Source organism: Bos indicus, chromosome 26 (genome assembly GCF_029378745.1).
Source record: "Bos indicus isolate NIAB-ARS_2022 breed Sahiwal x Tharparkar chromosome 26, NIAB-ARS_B.indTharparkar_mat_pri_1.0, whole genome shotgun sequence".
Taxonomy (NCBI): Eukaryota; Metazoa; Chordata; class Mammalia; order Artiodactyla; family Bovidae; genus Bos; species Bos indicus.
This window is the reverse complement of record NC_091785.1, coordinates 21808706-21833780: the sequence shown is the minus strand read 5'-3', so window position 1 is coordinate 21833780 and position 25075 is coordinate 21808706. Positions and strand designations below refer to the sequence as shown.

Here is a 25075-nt window from a genome sequence, read left to right as displayed (position 1 = left end):
TGCATTTGGTGCTCGCGGTTACCCTGTGAGAGGTTTTCTCCACGTGTGTATGTATGGAAACTTAGAGAAGTGATATGTCCAAGCCACAGAGCTGGTCAATAGCATAGCAGAGATTGGATCCTGGATTTTCTGGGAATTTCACTCTAAGATATACCGACAGGAACTGTCTTTCCCACTCATGTTGGTGCCCCCACACCCCTGCACAGTCATTTACATTCAGAAGCACCCACACCCCACACGGTTACACGTGCACATGCCTGGTCCCACTCGCTCTGAGACCACACATTCACTCTCTCACACTGATGAATACACAGCCTCACAGACACACACACTTCCAGTGGCCCGCATACATACTTGCACAGGCACAACGCACCCACACTCACTCTCATAAGGCCCTGTTGGCTCACCTTCCTTCCCAGAGGCCAAGTTAACCTTGACCCCACCACAAGTCTCCACTTACTCATCTGTAAATCAGGGCTGCTATGTCTGCCTGCCTGAAAGGACTGATCAGGTCAGATCAGATCAGATCAGTTGCTCAATCATGTCCGACTCTTTGCGACCCCATGAATCGCAGCATGCCAGGCCTCCCTGTCCATCACCAACCCCCAGAGTTCACTCAGACTCACGTCCATCGAGTCAGTGATGCCATCCAGCCATCTCATCCTCTGTCGTCCCCTTCTCCTCCTGCCCCCAATCCCTCCCAGCATCAGGGTCTTTTCCAATGAGTCAACTCTTCACATGAGTTGGCCAAAGTACTGGAGTTTCAGCTTTAGCATCATTCCTTCCAAAGAAATCCCAGGGCTGATCTCCTTCAGAATGAAGTGGTTGGATCTCCTTGCAGTCCAAGGGACTCTCAAGAGTCTTCTCCAACACCACAGTTCAAAAGCATCAATTCTTCAGTGCTCAGCCTTCTTCACAGTCCAACTCTCACATCCATACATGACCACAGGAAAAACCATAGCCTTGACTAGACGAATCTTTGTTGGCAAAGTAATGTCTCTGCTTTTCAATATGCTATCTAGGTTGGTCATAACTTTGCTTCCAAGGAGTAAGCGCCTTTTAATTTCATGGCTGCAATCACCATCTGTAGTGATTTTGGAGCCCAGAAAATGAAGTCTGACACTGTTTCCACTGTTTCCCCATCTATTTCCCATGAAGTGATGGGACCAGATGCCATGATCTTCATTTTCTGAATGTTGAGCTTTAAGCCAACTTTTTCACTCTCCACTTTCACTTTCCTCAAGAGGCTTTTTAGTTCCTCTTCACTTTCTGCCATAAGGGTGGTGTCATCTGCATATCTGAGGTTATTGATATTTCTCCCGGCAATCTTGATTCCAGCTTGTGTTTCTTCCAGTCCAGCGTTTCTCATGATGTACTCTGCATATAAGTTAAATAAACAGGGTGACAATATACAGCCTTGACGAACTCCTTTTCCTATTTGGAATGTCAAATTACAAAAGCATTTGGCGCAACACATGGAAAATACTCAATAAGTAGGAGCTGGTTTTGTTACCCTTGCTATCGTTGTTGTTCAGTTGCTAAGTCATGTCTGACTCTCTGCGACCCCAAGGACTGCAGCACGCCAAGCTCCCCTGTCCTTCACTATCTCCCATAGTTTGCTCAAACTCATGTCCGCTGAGTCAGTGATGTCATCTAACCAACTCATCCTCTGTCGTCCCCTTCCCCTCCTCCCCTCAATCTATCCCAGCATCAGGGTCTTTCCCTACAAGTCTGCTCTTAGCATTAGGTGGCCAAAGTATTGGAGCTTCAGCATCAGTCCTTCCAATGAATATTCAGGGTTGATTTCCTTTAGAATTAAGTAATCTCCTTGCTGTCCGAGGGACTCTCAAGAGTCTTCTCCAGCACCACAATTGGAAGGCATCAATTCTTCAGTGCTCAGAACCCTTGATATTATGATTGTTATTGAACATGTCCCAGCTGTGGCCTATTGTAGAGATCACCCAATGGGCATATGTGCCATGGTGACTTTTCCTGGGTAAAGCAGAAGGGCAAGGGTAGGGGTAAAAGCAGGCACTGGGGTGAGAAACCAGAGAACAGTGAGTCAGGGGCTCCTCCCAGCTGGGGGCAGGCACAGCTGGTTTGGAAGGCAGTTCCTGCCCCATCACGGAGGCCCATGAGAGCTGGGGGCCTTTCCCTAGTCTTGGCTGCCTGGCATCCCATCCCTCTGAAGCAATAGATAGAAATCAAGGCCCGCCCCTCAGCAGTACCTGCCATCATCCTCTTTATCTCTGGCCCCAGAGCCCCAGCCGGCACCACAGCCTTCTCACTGTCACTCCCCCAGAAGCTTTGTAGCATTCTCCAGGCACCCCAGGAAGGCTTGAAAGATCGGGACTTTCTTCCTCATGGACAGAAAGACTGGGAAGCGTTTTCTGCTAATTTACCCTGAGATGGGAAAATGAGGGTCGGGACCCCAATCCAATCCAGAGAACGCGTCCAGCACAGCTGGACCCAGAAGCCCGGTTGTGACCTCCGTCCTCAGACACTGAGCACCAGGTCTGTGCGAGCCAGCCTGAGGGGTTTAGGAAGGCCAGACTTACTTGGCCAGTGGCTGGGGCGAGATGGCCACCTGATGCAAAGAACTGACTCACTGGAAAAGACTTGATGCTAGGAAAGATTGAAGGCAGGAGGAGAAGGGGACGACAGAGGACGAGATGGTTGGATGACATCACTGACTCAATGGACATGAGTTTGAGTAAACCCTGGGAATCGGTGATGGACAGGGGAGCCTGGTGTGCTGCAGTCCACGGGGTCACAAAGAGTCGGACACAACTGAGCGACTGAACTGAACTGAACTGGGGCAAGACAAGAATTTCCAAACCACTCCCAGGGCTCTATTAGATGAGAATGAAGGGAAGCTAGAGGTGGGAGGGCAGGGCCTGGAGACCAAGACTGCCCTCTCTTGGCAGCCTGGGCTGAGGAGGTCAGTTACTCAGGAGTCTCCACTCCCCAGGGCCCCATCACTAGAAGCAGCTCTCATCGCCTCTAAGCCCAAGTGGATCCCCCTTTATCAGCCCCCCTGGCACCAGCCTGTCTGAGCCTCTCCCATCTCTGTCACCTGGGACATTTGTTTTGGAATCTGTGGTGACTGTGGTCAGAGCGTAATTGGGGTTGAAATGCCCACTCGGACCCCCTGAAGGATAAACAAGCTGGGCTGGGGCAGCCCTGGAACCAGTGCGAAGAAAGACATGAAGACAGCAGTCTGAGGAAGCCAGGCGAGCCAGGTGTGGCAGGCTGGCTGGGAAGGCAGGGGGTGGTGAAGAGACCAACAGTGTGCCTGCTGTCCGGGCAGCTGCTGTAGGGAAGTCAGCGTTGGAGGCCAGCTCCCCAGCTGCCCTGGCCCGTGGCTGCCTTCAGGAAGCTTTGGTTTTAAGAGGGCTTTCCTCTGGCTCCAGGGTGGTCTCTGGTGCAGACTTTAGGAGGCTTGGAGACAGTTCCATCCCCTGGACCCCATCCCCACAGCTTGGTCAGTAGGCCTAGGAGTCACACCTGGAGAAACATGTGTTCATTGATGGGGACTTCCTGACCTTGTCTTCAAGGAGCCTAAGAGCAGGAAATAGGGCCCTGCCTGGGGTGGGAGATTCCATCAGGACACAAAGGCCCTGGTAGGAGCCAGGAGGGCACCCTAGGATCCCAGCTAACACCTGCTGAGAGACAGCGGGGAGGGGTTTACAGCAGGAGAACTGCAGAGGTCATTCCAGTTGTTTTCCTAGGACTCCAGTTGAGGCAGCTGGGCTTGAAGGAGGCCTGGCTGTCCTGCCAGCTCTGCCCTCAGGGCTCAGGACGTTTAAACGGCCTACGTGGCGGGTATGTGTGCTCAGGAGTGTCCGACTCTTCGTGACCCCATGGACTGCAGCCCTCCAGTTCCTCTGACCATGGGATTTCCCAGGCAAGAATATTTGAGTGGTTTGCCATTTCCCCTTCCAGAGGATCGTCCTGACCCAGGGGACTGAACTTGAGTCTTCTGCATCTCCTGCATTGGCAGGTGGATTCTTAACTCCTGAGCCACCTGAAGAGTCCAGAGGGCCAGAGCCCAGCATGTCCGGCGGAGGTATCTCATTGGCTAGGAAGCCACGCAGTGCCATGCATGCTGTGCACACCATCACGCTGCAGCGTCAGCCCAGCCTCAGTAGGTGGCCTATGACCATACCGTTGAGGCACATGTGTGGGCTGAGTGACTTGGGGAAGGGTTAGACTGGGGGTCTCTGAAAAGCCTAGTGTTTAAGCCACAAGTCTCTTGAATCTTAGGAAGCATTTGCATCTTTGAGCAGCTGACCACTCTACTTGGAGGAGGAAAGAGGAGTGGGTCTGTGGGGGAACAGAGGTCCTTGAGAGGAATGAGTCCAAGCAGCTCACAGGCCTGTGATCGGTTTGCTCCAGATGCTGAGAGCTGGGTTTTGCTGGACACCTGCTGACCATATTATACCAGTAACTCCTGTCTTGGATGCTACCAAGGGTCTCCCCGCCAAGAGAGAAGGAGTGAGAACTGATGGACTTGAGTGTGGGAAGGCTGGTCATTTCAGGGGAACTGGGCCAGGGCCAGTGAAGCCAGGACTGGCTACTTGCATCCCTGCAGGGGTCCCACTGCCCACATGGACCTCCTGGGCTCCCAATTCTTCTCCTGAGAGCATCTCACTTAGGGATGCCACCAAATGGTTTTGATGTGAAATGGGCCCTGTCTTGGTCGCGCCAAGGTTCAGCGCCCTTTCCTTAAGTGAGATTCTCCTATCTCCGCTCACTCCCCATCACTCTTCTCCTCAGGGAAACCTACCTTTCCAAAGCTGCTTCCTCACCGGAGCGCTGTTTCCCTGCCTCCGGGAGCTGCCATCCTGGGTTTTAGGTCTGCCATCTGGTGGACATTGCCATAACTACTGCCACCACCTTCTGAGGCTGAGGCCAGAGGCAGTGGCACAGACCCCAGGATAGGACAGAGCGCTGGGGGAGGCAGGACTCTAAATCCCGTGGACACGCCCACATTCTGCTTCCTGGGACCGGGAACTCCCAAGAGCTGGGCTTGATTGGCAGCGGAGACTCAGGTGTTGAGCAGGAACCTCCAGGTAAAATCTCACTGCTCTACCCAGCCCAGTCTTAGGAAGCCCAGGGGCCACCAATAAGCCCCATTCTAAACCCCGTTTCTTCTGTCCAAAACTGCAGAGGTGCCCGAGGGCTTAGCTCTATTTCCTGGAGCTGAAAATTTCCTCTGAGTGCTCTTGGGTAGGACAGATACTTGTGAATGTGGCCCCTTTCCCAAGGGGATCAATCCCCCTTGATCCCCTTGCCTGGGGCTCCATGTCTAGACCAAACTAGTGAATGGCATGGCTGCCATGCGGACCCAGAGGTCTGAGGATCCACGTTGGGGAAGGGAGGATGGAAGCCCTCATTACAGGATTCCTCCACGAGGCTGGCAATGGTGAATAATTTATGTACAAGGCGGAGAAGACAATAAATCAGCTGCAATGATTAACATGAGCTATTTTATGTGTGAGAAAGATGTATGGCAGGAGGCTGGTGATTAATGCTGCTGTTTGCGCTGGCTTCTGGGCCTTTATATTCAATTATGGTCCTAAAGTATGTGGGGGGTCTTGGAGTATGTGGGGGGTCCTGGGGATGGCATGGGGCAGACAGGGAGCCCAGGGAGGGAACCATAGATTCCTAGGACCAAGGTGAGATGACAACAGGTGGCAGCCTAGCCCTGTGGGCACCCTTACTGATGAGAAGTTTCAGTTAGTGGGATGAAATAGTGGCTATTTCTGTAATGGAAGTCACAGTGCCTCTGGGGTCACTTCTAAATACTTTGTCAAGGGGATGCCCTGGGAAGGGGACAGAGATGGAAGGTGGCATCCTTGGGAAAATCAGACTCTTCTGGCATCAAAGGTTCGGTTTCTGAGCCCCCATTTGCCCTCCCCACTCCCACCCCTGTTGCCACCACCACCATGCTAGGAGTTGAGTAACATCCAGCCAGCCAGCCTGGGGCGGGTGGGCAGTGATGAAGGCTAGAAAAAGTTCCCTGTCAGCAACAGAGCTGGGGAGCCAGGTTCTGGCTCCAGATCCTCCGCAGTGATGGTGGCAGCCAGGCAGGCAGGGGACGAAGGCTTGGGGTGTCCCCCTCCCAGCTGACCCCAGGAACCCCCTCCCTGGATTCCCACACTGAGGCCTCTCGTCCTCAGCCAGCTCCAGCTGGCCCCCATCAGTACCGGGGGTTCCAAGGACCAGTGGCGGCTTCGGGGTTAAGTGATTTCGCCCTGCCCTGCTCCTCCCAGCCCTGGCTCCTATCAGCTCCTTCCTCCCTTTCCTCCTCCTCCTGTTCCGTGACCTCTGTGCTTGTGGCCATGCCTCCCCTCAGAACCCAAGGGCTTGTCAGGAGGCCCAGGGTGGGGGTGGGGGTTCTTCGGGGAGCTGAGCTGACGGCTGGGCACAGAGACCTTCTGGAGGACTAGGGGCTGTGGCATAAGAACTCCCCTCTCTCTCCCAGCCTGGCTGGGAGCCTGCTGTAAGTCATTCTAACCACAGGCCAATGCTTCCAAATCTCAGCCCTGGGGCAGGAGGAGTTGCTCAAAGAAAAGGGAAAAGGAACATCATTGCCCTGGTCAAGGTGGACGGGCATCAGGGGAGGCTGGCAGGGGCAGACCAGGGTTTCTGGCTGGAGAGAGAGTCTCTGGTTCATCTCCCCCAAGTCCCCATCCTTGCAGAGCCCGCAGCTTCCAGGGAAGCACTTCTGAGTCACAACAGCGTGAGCCTCTGTGTGTTAGCCTGTGTGAGTATGAAATCTGTGTCTGGTGAGTATCTGGCTCCAAGGTGGCGTGTGTCTGTACATCTGAGCACCTGCTGTGTCCCTGAGCATCTGTGTGGTGAACACACACACATATACTTGACGCTGATCCCCACCTGGGGCCCCACTCACAGCCCTGTTTAACCAACCTATCGTTCCCCAACAACAGTCTTCCTTGGCCCCTAATCCCCTGTTTGCCTGGCTCATCCCCCGGACTCCTTGGGACTCCATTAATGAGCCCTGGACGCCCCAGGACAAGCTCCAAATTAACCCCACTGCTGACCCCGACATGGACACCTGTAATTAGACCAGGAGTGGCTGAGGCAGAGAAGGCCCTGGGGCTCAGTGGGGTGAGTGCAAGGCTGGGCTGGGACAGGGAGCCTAATGCCCAGGAATGCTCTAAAAGCTGTGCTTGGCTCCAGGGCCCGCCGCCTGGCTCACCTTTAATACCTCACAAAGCCTCCCAGACGGGGCTCCAGGGGGATTACCCCATGGAGGGACCCTGAAGTCCAGTAGGACTGCGCAGCAGGCCCACCCTGCCAGCTCTGGGCTGAGAGGCCCTATGGAAGGTGAGGACTGCTTCGTGGTCTCAGAGCCCAGCAGCTGGCCATCAGGTCCTTAGCTGCCCAGAACCCATGCCCATGACAGCAGTGCCCAGGGAAGAGCCAAGTCCAGGCTGGCTGGCGCCCACTGCCAGGGCCAACCCCTCCCTCACCCTAACTTGTTTTGTTTGCTCTGTGCAGCGTGTCGGGTAGCTCCATCCGCATTAACCCCTGACCCTGACTGTAACTCTTCCTCCCCTCTGACAACTGTGTTTACCCCATGACTTTCTTGGGAGCAAAGAGAGGACTTAGGCCTTTCCTCTCCTGCCCATCTCTCCTGGGGGAAGCTGCACTCTCCTCTGACTCCCTGATCCAGCAGCTGCCAGCAGAACCCGTGTCCACAAGTGTGCCTGAATACAACGGATGTGGCCTCAGCTAAGGCCTGGGAGGCAGCGCCTACACCTATTTGGGAGTGAGACTAGATGTACAATCTCAATGTGCAATCTGGCAACATCTGTAAAAAACTTTCACTGGAAATCTCATTTGACCCACCAATTCTACTTCTAGGAATTTGCCTATGTTCTCACTTGTACTCAGAGGCATTGTAAGAGCTAAAGACCAGGGACATTCTCAGTGTCCACCTAAAGGACAAGCTATAATAATGAAGCCATGGCCATAAGGGGAATAGTATGCAGCCATTCAAGAGAATAATCTGCATGTTCCCATTGAGAATAATCTTCAAGGTAAACAGATAGCAAGGTGTAGAACAGAATGTAGAAGATGCCATCATTGGCAGGAGACAGGGAATAAGGGGAAAACAAAAATAAGCATTCACATGAATGCTTTGAAAATATCTTTTAGGGGGACTTCTCTCGTGGTCCAGCAGCTAAGACTCTGTGCTCCCAGTGCAGGGGGCCTGGGTTCAATCTCTGGTCAGGGAACCAGATCCCACCTGCCACAGTGGAAATCAAAGATCCTGCATGCTACAACTAAGACCTGACCCAGCCAGAACAAATAAAAACAAATAATTTTAAAAACAGGCAATTGTTTAAAGAAATGATGGTATATCCAAATTATAATCATTGAGGGACCATACAAAAATGAAGCAGACCTAAAAGTACTGGCAGAGAAACACTACAAGGACAAATGTTAGGGGAAAAAGCAAACTGGCAAAACAATACAAAAATGTCATTCCAGTTATGTAAAAAGGAAAAGAAACCAAGAAAACAAGACTGTTTCTCCGTGTCATATATATATTACATAAATGTATCCCCGAAGACCCTATCCCCCAAGACAAACACCAGTTGATGACAGGAAGAAAATGAGAAGAGGAGGTTCCCTCTGTATAGCTCTGTATGTATCAACACAACAAGACTTCAAGCATTTCTTGTATAATTACAAAATAAGATAAAAGCTTGTACAAATAAAAACAGCACCACAGTCACTCTTTCAGTTTCCTCCCATATCAGCTTTCAGAACCTTCGTGACCATGACATTGCAATTCTCATGTTACAAAGGGACAGCTGAGGCCGAGAGAGATTACGCAGCTCCCCCGAGGTCACACAGCAGACGCCAGCACAATCAGGCCCCGAAGCTCATAGCTTGTCCATGCCATCACTCCCCAGAGGGGAGGTTTTGTCCATGTTCTGAGCCTCTTCAAGGGTGTGTGCACACTGAGCCTGGGTTAATAACATCCCCTGGACTCTTGCCTTCTGCACATCATGAACCCTCTTTCCCTCCTGTCTACCTCACTCCCTCCAGCCCCCTGAGGACCTGCTGGTGAGCCCAGCTGGGCATGGGTTCCAGAAGTGGGTGCAGCTCCCTGCCTCTGCATGGCTGCCAGCTTCCCTATCACCTGCTCCTGTCCTGGCTCCTTCTACCAGGGAGAGCTCAGTACTCTTTCCCCGCCAACAACACCCCCCGTAGAGCACCCCAGTAATTACACTTAATGGCAAAGACCATAAGAGCTTTATTAACTTTATTACGGACCCAATTAGCAGCTAATGCCCCATGACTACTGTCCCCCCCAATAATCCCATTAAACATAATGAAGCAACCATCCCCCCACCCCTCAGGGGTGGGGGTCGAGGGGACAGGGAAATCCATCTTCCTGGGCCTGATTCTGCCCCCTCAGGCCCGTTGGACACCAGCTCAGGCCCAGAGTTTCCCAGGGACTAGGGCTGGGTGTGGGAAGACAGAGATTAATCAGCAAGTATTTTGATGCCAGCCATTGAGTCTACACACACCCATGCACACATACACTCACATATACACCCAGCCTGGCTGATGTCCAAACAACTCCTTTCTCAAAGCAGGGATGTGGAAACACACACAGCCCTCAAACACAGCCCTGTCCAGGACGCAGACATTCTTCCAGCCTGTCCAAGAGCTCCTCAGAGCGGGATGTCCAAGTCGAGGGCCTCTGCCCAAGCTTGTCCAGAGTGAGGGATGGGAGAGCCAGGAATCAGGGAAGACATCTCCCCAACGAAGCCACACCTTCGCCACACCCCCGGCCCTTCCCCTGCTTTGGCTGATGGTTTCAAATGTTTATTCAGCACCTACAATGTGCTAGACACAGTCTGAGGCCCTCTCTGCCATCTCTCTTGGGCATCACCCCAAACCAAGGAAGTAGGCATTATTTCTCCCATTTTACAGATGAGGAAATGGAGGCCCAGAAAGACAACCAGTTTTTTGAAACAGATCTTCTACATGATTTGCCTTAAAAGATCTCTCCTTTCCTTGCCCAGCACCCCACCTTTCCCCAAGGCAGAAGGAGCAGAGATCATGGAGATAATTCTGTTACCCTCCGGCGGAAAACTATGGCACAGAGAATGTTCAAAGGACCATTGTGGTAATCACAGCAAGACAGCCCTTGGTGATCTGATCCCGCATTCACCCAGATAGGGTGAGAGAATTAGAAATCAGAGAACATCCCCATTCTGACACAAAAGGCCCCTGAATTGGATTTCCCTGGTGGCCCAGTGGTTGAGAATCCACCTGGCAATGCAGGGGACATGAGTTTGATTCCTTGGCCCAGGAATATTCCTCACACCTCAGGGAAACTAAGTCTGTGTGCCGCAACGACTGAGCCTGTGCTCTAGAGCCACTGAGCTGCAACCACTGAAGCCTGTACCCTCTAGAGCCCGTGCTCTGCAACAGGAGAAGCCAGCACAATGAAAAGCCCTTGCACCGCAGCGAGAGAGCAGTCCCTGCTGGCCCCAAATAGAGAAAGCCCGTGCACAACAAGGAAGACCCATTGCAGTTATAAATAAATTAATTAATTTAAGAAAAAGAGGCCCCTGAATTACTAGATCCCAGGGTGCAGATTCAGGGTCTGGCATGAAGGCAAAGACTGATGGGGGTGGGGAGTAAAGAGTACATGAAAGCAGCAGGTAAATCCTCAGCCATGCCAGTGATCAAAACCTTAAGACTTGGGGATTCTGGTCCTGAGGGTCTATGGCAGGGGTCTCCATCCACCCCCACCCCAAGCACAAGAATGGCCTCAAGATGCGGTGGGGGTGGCACAGAAAGTTCTGTGGCCTTAGGTCCCTCCACTGGCCTTGGCCCCGGAAAACGGGTAGGGAGTAAACACTGCCAAGACTGACAGGGTGGAATCAATGGCTGCCCTGAGCAAGGGGGCGGGGGCTCAGGAAGGGAGACCCTTGAACCTTTGCTTGGAAACAGGCTCCCTGTTCCCTTTCCCCCTCCCCCTGGCTGGCCCAGCCTGGAAGCAGCCACTTGAAATGGGTCCCAGGGAGCCTGGGAGAGGGGCTGGCCTGGCTCCAGCCTCCAACTCCCAACGCCTCAGCCAGGCCCCCTTCCCCAGCCCCCCTCAGGTCCAGCCCCAAATGGGGTCAGGAGGTGAGAGGGAGAGCTTTCTCTCTCTCTCTCAACCAAGTCAGCATCTACAACCCCCAGCTACCACCACACGCTCAGCATGGCACCCCTCCAACTGGTTCATCCCTGGAGAGGGCGGGTGATGCAGGCAAGTAAGCCTTCTCCTCCCCCAGGAGACTCTGGGAACTGGGGAGGGGGGCAAATCCTCCTCCCTGGGGTTATTGCAGGGCAGAGCCCTGGGTGGGGCTCCTATTCTTTCCTTGGCCCGGGATGAGTGTTCTTTGACACCAAGCCCCCATCCCTACCCTCTGAACAAACAGCACCACCCTCCCCGCCCTCCTCATACCCAGAGGGATCTGCTTCCCAGGGAGCCTCAGCTGGAAACATCTAGAACCAGCTGATAGGGGCTCTAGGGAACCTTGGTGGAGTCCATGTGAAGTCTGGGGGCCTTGGGGGAACATCAGCTTGTGTTGAGGCTCTGGGTAGGGTGCAGGAAATGGCTTTATAGTTTTTTGGCTGTGTGAGCTTCAGCAAGTCTCCTAACTTCTCTGAACCTCAATTTTTCATCTGTAAAATGGAGCTGAAAATAGAACCTACTTCACAGTGCTTTTTTCATAAGCATTAAAGTTGTAACATATAAAATGCTTGGATACTTCAAATGCAATGAATGAGAGCTGTGTTGCTGTCAGGGATGAGGTGGTACCTAGAGTGGTAATGATAATAATAACTGGTGCTGTTAGAGCATTACAGGGACCACGCCACCACCCCCCCACCCTCCCCCCTTGTCCGCACCTTACTGAAAAAGGAGGAGTGAGCTTGTGTCTCCTCACCTTGGCCCTCCAAGGTCTCTGCTTCCTAGAGCCCACCCTGGCATGACAACTTCAGAGGGCTGACTTCGTCCTGGCTCACTTCCAGTAAGCCCTAAAGGTGCCCCCCATCACATCTTATGCATGCTCACGTGCTCTCACACACACACATACACACACACACACACACACAATGTTCCTTCCTTTCCCTGAAGCAAGGAGGAAGAAAGAGATATAAAGGTGAAGGACAAAATTAGCTGAGTGTCAACGTCAAGGTAGCACCCCCACCCCCACCCCTTCTCTGCCCAAGGGAGGGTGTTTCCACAAGTCTCTGCAGGGAGACCCCCAACCCCACCCCCAGGTGTGGACTGACACTGTCAGGCAAGGAGGAGAGTGAGCAGGAGAGGAGGTGGCTTGCCAGGAAGAGCAGCTATCCAGCCCAGGGGCTTGAGCCAGAGCTGGGGCCCCCACACAACACCCCCTCCAGGACTCGGATTTGTGGCCAGGGCCGGAAGAGGCCAGAGGACAACTCAGTATGACCTTCCGGATCACAGCTTCCTTGACCAGAGCCGGAAGTGCCGGGGCTGAGCCAGCTGGTTGGGGAGCAACTCTTTTCCAGGAAGCAGAAGGGATCTAGGACGATGATCTCCATGATCCCAGCCCCACCGCTGGCCTGTCTGAAGCTCTCATTGCAGTCCCTGCCTCTATTTCGCCACCTCTTAAAGAGGGCCAAGAGCTGTTACTTGCTCTGCTTTCTAGGAGTGGTCAAACCGAACGAGGGGTGGGAAGTCTGGGAGAGAAGGGCCCGGCAGTCCTCTCAACCTGTCTCTGTCATCGTTAACAGTCACAATTATTATTATTTGGAGAGATGGGCCAGAGGTGGTCAGGGATGTGGTTGGGTGAATGAAATGAAAAAGTCCTCGGTATGTGCCGTCTAGCCAGGTTAATACTCCTGCCTGTCGGCCTGACAGCTGCAAGATTGATTACTCAGGCCTCTCGCTCTTTATAACTCGATCAGTTGAATTAATCTCTGGCTGTCGGCCCATCTGATGCCTGAATCACAAATTTAATTTGGAGGTGTACAGCTCCTCCCCCATCCCATCTCCTCCTTCCTTCCACCCTCCCCTTCTCCTCTTTCTTCCACTTCTCCACTGTTTCCTGTTCTCCTGCCTCTGCTTCCCTCTCCGCCTCTCAGGCCCCTCGAGGGGACAGTGGTGGAGGAGGGAGACGGGAGTGGGTGGCCCTGAGTCAGCAGCCCCTCTACTCAGGCCAGGGGAGGGGTCATGTTCACCCACCCACTGGGCAATGCGCCCACCCCACCATGCTCCACCCCAAATGGAGAAAGAGGCTTAGCTGACACTAAGTAAGACATATTAATGTACTAAAGACTTAATGAAGTTGGGGGGGGCATGAGGGGTGGAAAGTGCTTGCTTTATTAGTTTATGGCCGATTAATGGGGACGCCATTACTGTGATGGAGATGGATTGCTGCTGTCAGCAGCCTGGGCTGAGGGCCGGCCGCTCCTTCCTCGGGTGGTGGGTGCCCCGAACAGTCAGAGAGAACTTCATTAGAAGAGCCTATGGGGTCCCACCTAGGGAGGCTTAAGGTGAGCCTGACGGGGTGAGGGCAGGGGCTCAACTCTAGGCTTTGGGAGAGAATTGCAAGGGCTGGGGAGCTGGCAGCTCTTATCAGCTGGGAACTCCAAAGGCAACAGGGCAGGGAGGGGGCCTGACTCCAGATCTGCACACCTCAGGGCTCCTTAATGTCACCTGGAGGAAAGGGAGGGAGGAAGCCAAGAGAACAGAATAACCAGGATCCGCCTGATCTGCCCAAGATGAAGGGAGGGAAGAGCAAGGAAAGTGAGCGCTATTCCTTCCATCGTCCCTCAGAGTGGGACATGTCCAAAGACCCCTGGTTCGCCAGCCCCAAGGACTGGCCCACCAACCCTGGGCTGCATGCTTCTCTAACTCTAGAATCCTCAGTTCTGGAGCCAGATACCACCCACACACTGAAGACAGAGTGGAGGAGAAAGCCACACTGCCTCAACTACCTGGCAGTTGCTGACCTCCCAGGCAGCCAGTGGGGAGCAGTAAGAGTGGTGGGGGGAGGACTCAAGGGAGAGCAGTGGGGGCTGGGAGGCCAACACTACCCAGCCACTCGGTTTCCCAGATGGCTTCCTACTCTCAGCAACTTCTTACCTCCATGCCCCAGCCCCTGCCTTGCTTCCTCTGAAGAGGGAGAAGGCTGGCTGTGGCACAGCTCTGCTCCAAGGGGCCCCTTTCTACTGAAGGATCTCTTCATGTTGAAGTATATGACACTTCAACATGGCCATTTTGACGCAGGAACATTAAACTTTCACTAGTTATTATCAAACAGTGTTCAAAACAGCCACTCCACAGCCCCTCCCTAAGCCCCACTCCGTCCTGAGCCTCTACCAACCCGACCCTATCCATGGGAAGAACCAGGGACGAAAAGAGACTCAAGGATGGACTTGGAACCCAAATATTCTGTTGACCAAAATACATGGTACTAAAAAATATTTTGACACTTGTGTGCCTGCTCAGCCACTCAGTCATGTCTGACTCTTCATGACCCCATGGATTGTAGCCTGCCAGGCTCCTCTGTCCATGGGATTTTCCAGGTAAGGACACTGGAGTGGGTTGCATCTCTTCTTTCAGGGGATCTTCCCAACTCAGGGATCGAACTTGAATCTCCTGCAGGTCCTACATTGGCAGGTGGGTTTTTTACCCCTAAGCCACCCTGGGAACCCCATATTTTGACACGTTAGGCTGAACAGTTATGGCAAAGTGAGCTCCAAAAGCCCTGTATGGTCCCTTGGCACTGCTCTTTACTGTGTTTGTGATTCTATGTGGGCAAGTGTGCCTAGCTCCATGGGCTACCCCACGTCTAACCACCAGCCCTGGGTCCGAGCATGCCATGTGTCTGAGTGTCCGGCAAGGGCTTGCTTCTGTGAGTGTCAGGTATCTGTCTGCCTCGCAGCATGGACACTCCCTCCTTGGGACACTGAGCTTGCCACTCACGTCTGCTCAGGCCGAGGGCCAGCCATTGGTTCAGGGGTCACCACCCAGGCTTACTCCCCAAGGTAGAAGCTACCTGCTCAGCCTAACTGGGAAATAAATACCCTGTTTCTGAGAGTAATTTAATTATTGGCTCCCATGGACTAGTGGGTAATTAAATTCCGTAGCTCCCAAAGTAATTAATTGCTATGCAAATAGTAATGCCCTCTGCTTTGGAGAGGAGGATTTTGGCCTGGGTTTGCCCTGCAATTAGAAGCTAATAATTACCCTGTCAGTTCCTCGCTTCTGCCCGGTAATTACCTGCTGAAGCCCCACTGGTCACTGAGAACGTTCCCATCACCTGCTGCCGTGACTCTGGCTCTGGTGGCCCAAACAGCCAGGGAAGGGCATCCCTAGAGTGCTTGTTGATCTTGACATCTTTCCACCCTGCACCACATCCACAAATCCCAGGACCTTAAAGAGCTGCCCTTCCTTCTGACCAAGAACAACTAAGGACAGAACCTCTTTAGCTTCCCTTTGCTTAAGAAGAGGAGCCTCAGCTCCTCGGTGTATAAATTCTTGTTAGGTGGGTTTGACTAACCTATACTGAGATTCCTAGATGTTGGGGACTTTCCCAAAGAGTATCTAAAAGTTAATCTTCATAAAAATCATTTTCACCATGTGATGGATTTCTGATGTGTCAACTAGGCTATGAGAATGGAAGAGAAGGCTGCTGTTATTTGGTAGCAAACACACACCTTCCCCCAGTTATTCAACCAAAGAGTAATCTAGGTCCTGCTGAAAAGGGATTGTGAAGATGTAATTAAAGTCCCTAAGCAGTTGCCTTTAAATTAGAGAGATCCTTTGTGGGCCTGACCTAATCAGGTGAGCCCTTAGAGGGGACTGAGCTATTCTTAATGGAGGAGACTGCAAACAGCAGCTGGGCTGACACCTGCTCTCTGTACAATCACTATATCTTCCCTTCCCTACTGTCTGGGGACAACAGACTTGTCAGTGCTTGGGGCGGAGCTGGGGAGAGGGGCGTCCAACTTGTTCCTGATCTTTCCTTCCTGATTGTCTGAACTACAGATTTTGGGCTTGCCCCTCTCAGGCCCACTCCTTAGGAAAGAGTCAGAGCAATAAGAACCCAGGATGTCAACCCCTATAATCACACCAGACAATCCATCCTCAACCTGAGTGATATACCCCTTTTCAGAGGTTAGGAAACTGGAATCAGACACAAAACAGTGGCTGACTAAAGATGGGATAGCTGTTAAATGGGAAAACAAAGCTTGAAGCTGGACCCCCATGGACCTGGCCCGAGGTCCTAAGTCTCAGTTAGTGTAGACCTGTGTGCAAGTGAGAAGGTATTCATGTATCCCCTACTTCATAACTCACAGGTATCACTATGGCTAAGCTGAGTTTTCGTGTCTTATCTGAATCTTATTCTCTACCTCAGCTCCAGGCCGTTTGTCCCAGATTCTTGATGCTGTCTGGTTCCTTCCTAAGCACATGAGTCTGAGAGTGGTAGCACCTATGTGTTTTTGAGGCTCTGGTCGTTCTTTTTGAGAAACATCTAGACTCCACTGCCTCTGAGCCCTCCTCCTCCAGGTCTGAAATCTTTCAACTGAATCCCTGGAGGATAGTGTCCTGGTGGTCCCAGAGTTGAGAGTTCACCTCCAAAGGCTGGATGCTGGATGGAGTGTGAGTAAGGGAGGATGACTTTTGGAGACTGGACTGAAGGGTGGTGAGCCAAGAATGGGCCCCAGGAGCCTGGGAAATAAGAGGTGGAGGGAGCAGAAGGGACCAACGAGGGTGAGAATCCTTACCTCTCCTCACTTGGGTACCTCCCTCTTCCCTCAGGTCTCAGCTTCAGTGTACTTCCTCAAAGAAGCTCTTCCTTGTCCCTAGAGGAGGGCTGGCCTCATGGCCCACGTTCTCCCTCTCCTATACTTCTGTTCTGGGCCAGGTGAGCAGGAAGGCAGAGGACCCGGGCAGAGGAAATGGACTTTGCAGAGGACCAGCTCTCGTCAGCCCACAGGACCGTATCTAGGACTAAAGGTGGTAGGAAGTGCTACAGGCTTTGAGACCAAAGTCTAGCCCTGTAAATGCCTTGCCTTTGGGTCAGAAACACCCTGGGATGAGTGTGAACCACCTAAGACAGACCTCCTCCACCACCACCAGGGAGGATGAGAGGAAAAATGGTAGGCAGAGGGTGGCATCAGGAAAGCCAGAGGTGGTAAACAAACATGCTTTCCAAACTTCACATGAGGATGTGGGCAGGAACTACAGGGAAATGCTCAAGATTCTCAATAGAGGAGGTGAAGATCCCTTAATATCAGTGAGGGCCTTATCTACTTGGCAGAAGTCAACCTTGGAGAAGGCCCTTACCCCTTCTCCCTTGTTTCACTCTGCCCAGCCCCCCATGACAGAAGAAAAGTAACGGTGTCCCTTGGTCTGGAGTCTGTACCCTGCCTTGTATTCCCAACTTCTGTTTCTCATTTGTTGCAGGAACTGGTAGAAGTTGTGTTCCTACCTGTGCCTTCATGAGGTGGCAATTTCTTGCCTCTTGCTAGAGATTTTAGGACAAAAATGCCTGATCACTTACAAGTTAGCACTCTTCAGAGAGCTCAGAAAGCAGTCCACAAGGGTGGGAGCCATGTCCCTCCCATCAGACTGGAGGTTCCCTAGACACAGGGGACCATGTATCTCCCCTCTAAATAGGGACTCCCAAAGGCAGTTGACATTTCTCTTCTATTTTCCCCTCCAGAGTCTGGCCCCAAGGTTAATAAACAGTGATTCTTAAAAAAAACAACTATGACATAGTCTGGTAAGGACCAGGGGTCTCAGAACACAGTCAAGGACTGATAGGCACCCTCCACACAACCTGGCCTCCTGTCTCGGCTGGTTCGGTTACTGCTCCACTGACAGCTCTTTAGAATCCTTTCACAGCTTTGGCCCCACTATAATCTCTGGGTGATGAATATTTCCCCTAATGAACTGATGGGAATTGGATTAGGTTGGAATGCCCGTGTGCTTAGACTCTAACTGATTAAACCCCCATCTGTGCAAGGCCTGATTATGAACAGCTCGTTACATATAATTTTTGAGAGGGGGTTGGGAAAGATGTTGGTGTCTGAGTTCTGCAAAGGAGCAGGAAAAAAAGTAAAAGCAAAGTGTCTGTCTAGAGCATTGGCAAGGTCTAGTTGCTTTTAATCTGACCAAGCCAGCACTCCCTTCCCCCAGAGCACACCCACTTTCCCCCACTTATGCCATGGGTTCAGGTGCCTGCACCCTTACCCATGAACCCTGCCCAGAATTCTCTGAGCCCACATCTATCTGTCCCCTGCAAGGAGCACTGACTGCACAAGGAGTTGTTTTGGGTAAAGGCAGGAGAGGGAGAAGGGGTTAGAGGGGGAGAAGTCAGACCTATGGATTCAGTTCTCACCACCACAAGCTCTTTGTCCTTACTCCAGAATTATCCAGTTGCCTTCAAAAGAAAGTGTAGGGAGTTTGGAGCTCCATCCAGGACAGAGACTCTGGGCAATTCCTGGGTCCTTTATTGGTCAGGACCAAGGATAGCACCCCAGCCATTTCAAGGATCTCCAAAGTTCCAGGTCCCTCCACTCACTTCTTTCTTCCCTGCCAATCCTGTTTCTCCATTCTTTAACATTCTCTTTCCTTCTCCTTCTCCTCCCCTTTCTCTTATTCATCCTTCTCTTCCTCCTCCTCCTCCTCCTCTTCTCACTCCTTCTCCTTATTAATCCCAGGGACAGAGCCTGGCTTGTGGTTCTCCACCATCAGGTCTGTGCCCTAGAAATCCCTCAAGAAGAGTTATTTAAGTACCTCAAAGAAGACCATCCTACCTAGCCTCTATTAAAGACCTTATCCCCATGATTGACTCTCAGCCACACCATCCAAGAACACATACACACACATGCTGAAGTCTGGTGTCTAGCAGGAAGGAAGAGCAGAGATTGTGTTTGAAAGAATGGCCAACTCTCCCTCTCCCCAGTGCAGTCAGGGATCAGCCCACCTCATTTAAGTATTCCAGCATGACTAAGGCTCTAACTCCATAGCTTTCCCCTCTCTTCTCCTTCCACCCTTTCCCTCCCCCTCCCTTCCTCTCTGCTCCTCTCCTCTGTGTCTCTACGAAAAGTGGCAGCAGCTGCCAGAGAAAGCATACCCTTCAATGAACATCAGCAATTGTCGTGACTGAGTGTCCCAGACTTCTTTCTTGGTTAATCTAACTTGGGAAGAGTTGAGGTGTGCTCTGGCTCCGCTGCCCATGAAAGGCAGAGAATAAATAACAAGCCAGAGGCATAAACAGATGTGCAGATATATGCAGCTGGTGCTTTCCTGCCAAATTACTGCGGATGGAATGCTGGCAGGGGCCCAGGATGCCTCCCCCTCTGCTTGGAGTTCGGCCACCAGGACCCATCCAAGCTCGCCATCCATTTGGCAACATCTGAGTGAGGGGAGGGATGCCAGGAAAGGGAGTGGGGAGGCTGCAGGTGCCCTGAAGTTTGGTTAAGCAGTCCAGAGGTTTATCCCAAAGGCTCAGGTGGGAGGAAGTTAACATGGTGGGGGAGGAATAGGGAGTTCCAACTGGGCGTGCCCTGAAGGTTCTTGAGAGTCCTCTTCCAGGGTGGGGTTTAAAGTGGCTTGAGGGTGTATTAACAACACTACATATATACATCACCACCCTCACTCTCACTCAAGGACTGCAAGTTCCCATGATCTCTGATCACATATGACACTGCTCAGAGGTGGCATGGAGTGCAGTAAGCAGGTGGCAGCTGGATGAGAGCCAAACATGAAAAGATGTCCCTGAAGACTCCAGGCCTGGAACAAGAGATGGAGGAGAAACTGGCTGGAGTTTTTGAGGCACAAGGGAACAAAGCAGGTGAGCAGGAAGAGACAGAATGCCCAAGAGGGCTTCCCTCTTTGGACAACCCTAGATCTGAATTCAGAGAGACACCAAGTCACCTTCTAGGCTTCATCCCGACCACAAGGAGTCTTTCTCTTCATCATTTTGTGGGGTATGGAACAGTTTTTCCAGTGCCTGACTCCTGTTCCTCCTCTAGCTAAGGTGATACCGATTCCTGACCTATGGAGATGGGAGATACCTGTTCTGGTGGACTATAGTGTGATGATGGATCTTGAGTGGACTCAGTCTTGTAGGCAATGGGAAGCAAGAGAGTTCTGTGATAAAGGAAATGGCCAAAAACACATGATGGTCAATGGAGTAAAAGGATGAGTTGAAGGGAGGAGAGATGAAGAGTGGGGAAGCTGTTTTTATTCAAGCCTGATGATGGGATCCAGAGCCATGCAACAGAAAGAATGGAGAGTTGGTGGGAGTTGGTGATGGATTGAATAGGAATCAGAGATAAAAGAGGAATGAAAGTGAAAGTCGCTCAGTTGTGTCCGACTCTTTGAGACCCCGTGGACTATAAAGTCCATGGACTTCTCCACGCCAGAATACTAGAGTGGGTAGCCTTTCCTTTCTCCAGGGGATCTTCCCAACCCCAGGATTGAACCCAGGTCTCCCGCATTGCAGGCAGATTCTTTACCAGCTGAGCCACCACAGAAGCCCAAAGAGGAATAGAGTGGTGATTTAATTTATTGCCCAATCCAGAACAGTTTTGAGTACAAAGAGGTACTATCAATCATTTTTCCAGGGCAGTACACATATGCTGGACAATTCTGGGCAAATCTGGACACACAGACACCTTGGTAAAGATGATCCAAGGTGTGGGGCTTGGGCAATAGCCTGTGTAGGGTGATGCTGACCAAAGCAAGGAGGCTGGAAGGCAGGGAGCAGGATGGAAGAGGAGGGGATCAGGAACTTGGAACTGGACTTCCTGCATTTGAAGTGCTGGGAGACATTCACCTGTAAATACTCAGCAGGCCTGTCTTTCAAGCATCTGTGGACTCTTGCTTGGAAACGTGGGTTTCAAGCTTCAAAGAGAAAGTCAGGGTTAGATATTCATACACTACATATCTCTTGACCCAACAGTGCCACTTTAAGAAATCTGAATCTCAGATATGCTCATTCTTGTGCAAAATGACATAGGTTTATGGAGGTTTACTGTGGCATTGTTTGTAAGAACAAAAACTTCAAAACAGCATAAAAGCCAAGCACTAAGGAATTGGTTAAATCTATTATGGAGTACTATGTGAAATATACCTATATGGATCAAGATATATCCTTATGTGCTGACCTGCCTAATATGTCTGACATTTTTAAAGTGAAATGAGCAAATAGTAAAATAGTAGTATGACATAAATCAATATAATAATTGTTTTAAAATCTAATTTGTGTGTGTTTGTGTGTAGTGAATATGTAAAAGACCTAGAAGAATACATACCATATTGTTAACCCCAGCAACTTATGGAGAAGAGAGTAGAATTAGTGGGGAGGAAAAAGGGGCTTTTGCTTCTTGTCTACACATTTCTGGATTGTTTGAAATTTTCATAAGCATATATCCATGTACTATATTTTAAAAGTAAAGAACAATAAAAAGAACTCTTGAAAAACAGACTAAGGAGTTATGAAGGTGATGAGTGGGGGATGTGGGGGTTGGGGCTGGAATTTGAGACCTATTCCCACAGAAGGGGAGCTGGGAGAAAGGAGCCAGGGCTAGAGAAGAAAGCCTGGAACATTCCCCAAATGACTGGAACTCATTTCTGACCACCAAGGCTGAGATAGACTCTCCACTCCACAAATAAGGCTGCTTGAACCATTCTCTCCAAACTCCAAGCCTCTCCTTCACCAGGGCTGAGCCTATGCAAGAGCCTAGATTTGTTCCAGGGCCCCTAATGGGTCCCCAGAGAAGGCAATGGAAACCCACTCCAGTGTTCTTGCCTGGAGAATCCCAGGGATGGGGGAGCCTGGTGGGCTGCCGTCTATGGGGTCACACAGAGTCGGACACGACTGAAGTGACTTAGGAGCAGCAGCAATGGGTCCCAGGTGACCTACTGCTGCTCCAGACTCCATGCTATTAGAGAAAAGTCCATTTCTTTCTTAAATGCCACACTTGCCTAGGAGACCAGCTCCATCCTAGGTAGCACATTGCTCTGGGTAACACAGAGCCATCCTAGGTGACCCCAACCCAGGCAGTCTTGACTTCTTCCTGCTTCTCTCCTCTCCCCTGGTGCTGTCAAAATGCACAGCGTTTCTTCAGGTGATGAAAATAATAGCCAGAAATGAATTCTCTTTTGGAGCAGGGCTGTGTGTTTAGGGAGGAGGGGAGGGGAATCAAGGGGACAGACAGCAGCGTGACTCACTGGGGTTCCTCCCCTGGGGAGATGGAGCCTGGCAGACCAGGGTGTGGGATGCTTGGAGGTGATTTCCTGACAGGGCTGTCAGCGTCTCACTCCACACTCTCAGCGTGAGTCCCCTGCAGCTGAGCTGAGGCTTCTGCTTCTTTATCTCTCCTCACCTCTCCCGGGCTCTCTTCTCTCTCCAACAATCCCTCTCCCCACTTGCAAGTCCTTTCCGGAGCTAGCTTTCCGCCTCCAGTGCTCCACTCTCCACTCTCTGCAGAGGCATGTCCGTTTTTCTTTTAACAGAAATGTATAGAGTCAGCTTTTCTGTTGGGGTGCCCTGGCCCGGGGCACCTTCCCAACCGCAGCATGTTTCGTAGATGATTGGAAGTCCAGGGATGCACAGTACAAGGGGCAAGGAGGCTGTGTGTGTGAGAGAGAGAAAGAGAAATGCACTCTGGGGCTGTGTCTGCGCTGCTCCAGGGTGGGAGGGGTCCACAGCATGTGTGAGGGGCAGTGGGGGCACAGCTGAGCCTGCTAAGGTTCCTCAGATCTTACTAGATTATGGGACGTGAGTCTTGACAATGTCTATAGAGTTTTTCTCGTCAGTCCCCCCTCAACTCCCCACCCCCGCCACTTTATAAATGAGAAAGCTGAGATCCGGAGACGTTAAATGACTTATCTTCTGTCACACAGCTAGCTAGTGGCAGAACCAGGGTGAGAACCAGGGATCCTGACTCGTGAACAGCACTGTGCCCACGACTCAGTCAGGGACCTTAGAGCAAAGGTCTTGTTTCTCAGACACTGCAGATGACATATTTGAGTAACACTGTCTCGAAGAGATAGAGAAAACTAGAATCTCTTGGCCTTTAGGCTGCCCAGGAGACAAGCAGGGCCCTTTCCCTCTGCACCCCACCCCCAGGAGCCCAGCAGTGACAACACCTCTCCTTCCTGTCTCCTCTCTACTCCCTGGACAAACCCCAGTACTTGGCAATTTGGCTGTGGGAATGCTGTAGTCAAGTTCACCTCCTTGGCTGGAGGTGATTCTTGCCTGACCCTGAGTCCCACCTGCTCCATCCAAGGACCCAGCCCAAATTTGTCTTCTTCCTGTACAAGCTCTGAGTCCAGCCACACCCATCCCACCCCCCCACAGCCTTACTTGACTTTTTAGAAGCATCCTCTATCCCCCACTCCAAATCTGGAGTCCTTTTCAACGGTAGCTCCTATGAGACTGATCCCTGTTCACTGATTGGAAGAATAATTCATCCTTAACACAAGCATGAGTCACCTGCCACAAATGAGAAAAACCAGCATGGCATCCTCTGCCCCCTCTACACCACCCAACACTCTCTTCCTCCTCCTTGTCCTTGTGCAACACTAGTGTATGAAGGACTCCCCCTCACACCACTGTGCTCCCAAATCAGCCCCCAGGCCTTCAGGAGGGTCCTGAACTCCCCAGTGGGAAGAGGTGCGTGCACGGGGCTTTCACCCTCTCCCCTCCCTCTGATCACTTCTCCCAACTTCCCGCAGTTCCCCAGGAAGAGAGTGGAGAGAAGGGTGCAGAAAAGAGGCTGGCAGGGCAATAAAAACGTCAGGGTCCCTCCTCTCAGCGGGCTTCTCCGGCTTCTCCCGCACTCTCCCTTCACCCCCTCCCTCTCCTCCCCGCTCCCCCTTCCTTCACTCTTCAGACCCTGCAGTTGTCTTTGCTGGGCCAGCCGGCCGGGCAGGCAGGCAGGCAGGCAGCCGCGTTTGGGTATGAGGCAGGAGAGGTTAATTATTGCTCCCCTGCCCTCCACGCCCCCCCCACAAGATGTATCTGACTGTCAGAAGCGGTGACAGATGAAGACAAAGTACAGGTACGGCTCCCTCCCGCGAACCCGGCCCTCGAAGTATCAGCCAGGGGTGGGAGTGGAGAGGGGGTGCGCTACCCAAGTTTTAACCCCTCTGACGCCGGTCCACACAGTGGGGGAGGGAGGCAGGAGGTGGGGAATCCTGAGTTAGAACTCGGTCCTGGCCAGGGCAGCTGAGCCCAAGAGACCTGTTGGCCTTTTCGCAGGCCTGGGGTAGAGAACGGGTGAGAGGCAGGGGGGACTGTCCCAGAGGCTGCAGAATCAAGGTCAGGAGAGATGGAGAGATCCATCCAAGAATGTTACAGGCACAGAGAAACTGGCGCACGGAGTCGCCTAGTGGGTAGGTCGATTTGGGGGCCCTCTTTCTTCACGACAGCATCCCACCTCACCCCCAGCTTTGTTGCCAGGTGTCCTTTGATTTCTGTTTGTTTCGGCCTCACAAGGCTGGCAGGGCTAGGCCACCAGGGAAATCCCGGGCTTGTGTGTTTGAGGAGAATTGTGTGTCTCAATCTGTACGCACTGATGATGATACAACTCAACTGTCTTGAAAAGGTCTAGATACGTTGGGTGTGTGTGTGTGTGTGTGTGTGTGTGCACATGCGTGCATACCCCCTGATGCTTGTAAGGGGTATGTGGGGGTACCTGTGAGGTGTGAGGGGGCCTGTGCTGTGAGCCTGATGTATCGGGAGTGTTTGTGTAAGACAGAGAGCGTTCGCCTGGAGCTATGGCGGTGGTAAAGGAATTTATCTTCAGGAGGGTGGATGCTCCAAGCTTGCAAGTACTGAGGTGCCTACATTTGGGAGGGTACGTGGGCAAGGCATGTCTTTCTGTGGGTACACAATGTGCGTCAGTGTGAGGGTCTTCGTGCCGTGATCGAGGCTGTTGTGAGTGGGAGCCTGATTGTGCAGGCCTGTCTGTAGGGTATTTGTGTGCGCATGCACATGTGTGCCAGCCCAAAGCTGCCAAC

The 25075-nt window shown here is 52.0% G+C and overlaps 1 protein-coding gene across 5 annotated transcripts in view; it reads right to left on the bottom strand.

Moving 5' to 3' along the window:
• The window catches only part of KAZALD1 (Kazal type serine peptidase inhibitor domain 1), a 51832-nt gene that overhangs the window by 16741 nt on the left and 10016 nt on the right, over window positions 1-25075 (bottom strand). Inside the window, exon 6 of one of the 5 annotated variants that reach the window (XM_070780687.1) lies at window positions 19149-20950. The exons of 3 other annotated variants lie outside the window; for them this stretch is intronic. The gene's annotated coding sequence lies outside the window, so the exon portion shown is untranslated. Of the gene's footprint in view, window positions 1-19148; window positions 20951-25075 lie in introns of those variants that run through there. One more of the 5 variants, XM_070780685.1, reaches the window with a different exon arrangement.